We start from the raw sequence: 2790 nt of genomic DNA on the forward strand, positions 1-2790 counted from the left end.
AGCATGGCTCCATTGAACCAACAATAAGATCCTTGCATGTAAGATATCTTTCTTATTTATTTTACTCAAAGATCAGTAATTTAAGAGTGACCTGAATATAGAGTACTCACCGAGTTTCGCTAATTTAAAAGTAATTTTTTTGAAGCTATGTTGTCAGATAATCATAGACTAGATAAATTTAATGGTGGGAATTACAACCTACAGGCAGTTTGAACTCGGATTTAAGAACCACAACCATCACTTTTGATACCATATAAACAATGAGTCTCAGTAGATGACTAATATTGGTGTGTTGACTTGATTCAACTAATCCAAATAGCCATGTGGAAGTAGCATTCACTTAAGTTACCTTTATCTGGTGTTATTGTGGTACCCTACCAAACGGGTATGCGATTTTATTCTCAGCTTGCTTATCTAATAGGTTTAGTGAGAACAGAAGACAGAAAATAGAAAATAGAGGAGTTGTTGATGTTTTTGTTGAGGGTATTAGAGATGTTGATACTAATAGAAAATAGAAAATTGGAAGGGGTTTATGAGTTTGTACATGCAATACAGGTAGGGAGGGGTGTTGTTTTTTCTGTTCAACTTATGTACTGTTCTAGAATAGGAATCTCTAAGGTTCACTTTCTCATTAATAGAAAACATGAATCTATAAGTTCACTGTTGCATCTTTGCTTTCAGTTGAAACCTGCAAAAGCAATTTAGAAAGAGAACTATGCTTTAGTAGTTGGAATTCTAGATCAAAATTCCAAATTAGATAGGAACGACGAGGTGACATTATTAGAACTATCTATGTCTATGACATTGATCAACAACTTACATCAATAGGTTACGTAGTCTCACATTCAAGCTTCTAAATACAAAAATAAAACGTTTACTTATTCTTGAATCCTAATGGCCACGGGTAACATTGTTTTGTTAATTAGTTTACTAGAGAACAACTTGCAGAACTGATTTTTTATATTTGCGGTGAACGATCTTTGTAGGAACTTCTTTGATGTCATATGTGAAGCATTTTCTACAAGATTTTTCTTAGTTCTAAAGGCTTAGGACCCATAATTTGCAATCTTTCACTGCTGAATTTGAGTATTGCTATGGATACTGCTACTTTAAGAAGTTATATCTTAGAAAGAGCAGACCCAAATCTATTGGAAACAGTAAAAACTTGATAATTATTGTTGTTTGGGTTTTTGCACTATAATAGTAAGACAAGTATTATCTTTTTTTTTCTGCTAAAATACTTTGCTTGGTTGGTTGTAAAACATCCATAAGCCTGTTACCTACCATCTAAATTGTGTTCAGTTTTTTTAGTAATTTGAATTTGCGAATGATGTATAATATGGCACATCATAAGTTCTACTAAATTAGGGGCCTAACTTACTTTTGATGTATACATGCTAAATAGTTTTCTATAATTTTTCCATTTATGTAGTTCGATAGTCTAATTACTTAGTTTACTTTGGATCCACTGGATACAACATCTTCAAGGATGCACGCAGACAAGTGCCTTAGGAAAATGCAAAGGGCTCGGGAAACCCTGACAGATTGCACATGGAAAATGCAAAGGGCTTGGTATTCGCTGCTTTTGACCTCCAATCAGCAGCTATTCAGGTATTCTTCTATACCTTCAAATAAGAAAGTTATAGTTCATATTCAAAGCCAAAGGGGAATCATTTGTAACCTATATACCAGGTGGATATTCACGTCTCTATAGGCGTGGCTATGTTTTTTTTTCTATTTGAACATGATCCTGGAAATATGTTTCCTTCAATTCTCTTTTTTGTTGGTAGTGTTTTTTTTCCTTCTTTTCATAGTATCCCCTGTTTAGATCTCTGTTCTGTAATTTGGATCTTGGTCATGGCCGAGGAAAAAACAAATAAGAACTTACAGTTTATTAAAAGAATAAATCAGTTTCTACTATTAGTGAAGTTTCTTTCTATGATTGTTCTCTTTGAATTATCAATTACGTTTAATATGTTATGCTAAAAAAAAATCATTATGATCTGTAAGTGTCCATAAAAACATTGAACTTCGATTTCTTCTGAACTTGGATTCATGAAGTAGGAGTCTACCAAAATAGAGGAAATAGATGACTACGTAATTGCAGCTTCATCACGTTGTGTGTTTCTTTCTTTAGAATCCCTCTGATCCTTTTTACAAATTGTGTTATTCCTTACTCTAAGTTACTCCTAGGATAGTATGTTAGCACAATACCATATGGTTCACTCATGTAATCACTTTACTTGCCGTCTTAGCTCAAATGGAAAAGCATATGGTTCTCAACCATGTAGTTGTGGGTTCGACTCCCGCAGATGGCATTGTTATTTGGGTAGGATAAAACCTCACATGCTTCAGTTGACAATATTAGATCTTCAATTATGTAGTGTAACACATGCGTAGGATCAATAAGGGTGCCATATATCATCTTGGTATATGAGAAGGATCAGAATGGAACAATCTAATTCTAATTCTTCGTGAAGTCTTTCAAAACAATTATATTCATGGGTGAAGGGTATATAGTTCAACAAGTGAAACCCTAGGAACTGAAGTGTGCATTCAAAACCATACATATTCCATCTCTGTCATAATAGTTGACATTGGATTACTTAACCTGTGCACAAATATATATGAGCAATTTCGGTTTCTGGAGAGATACCACAAGAAGGAAAAGCTTGCTTGGATTCTAAACCATGGTATCTGCAATGCAATTATAATGTAGCTTTCGAGTAAGAGGCATCTAGATCAACCACTTTATAAAGAAAAGTGGTTAATCTAAACCATGTAGCATTC

The 2790-nt window shown here is 33.8% G+C and overlaps 1 non-coding gene across 1 annotated transcript; it reads left to right on the top strand.

Annotated features, from left to right (window-relative positions):
- The first annotated feature begins 2245 nt into the window (after positions 1–2245).
- TRNAE-CUC lies at positions 2246–2318 on the top strand. Its single transcript has one exon. It is a non-coding gene; the product is annotated as a tRNA-Glu (tRNA).
- The last annotated feature ends 472 nt before the right edge of the window (positions 2319–2790 follow it).

Source organism: Papaver somniferum, unplaced genomic scaffold (genome assembly GCF_003573695.1).
Source record: "Papaver somniferum cultivar HN1 unplaced genomic scaffold, ASM357369v1 unplaced-scaffold_114, whole genome shotgun sequence".
Taxonomy (NCBI): Eukaryota; Viridiplantae; Streptophyta; class Magnoliopsida; order Ranunculales; family Papaveraceae; genus Papaver; species Papaver somniferum.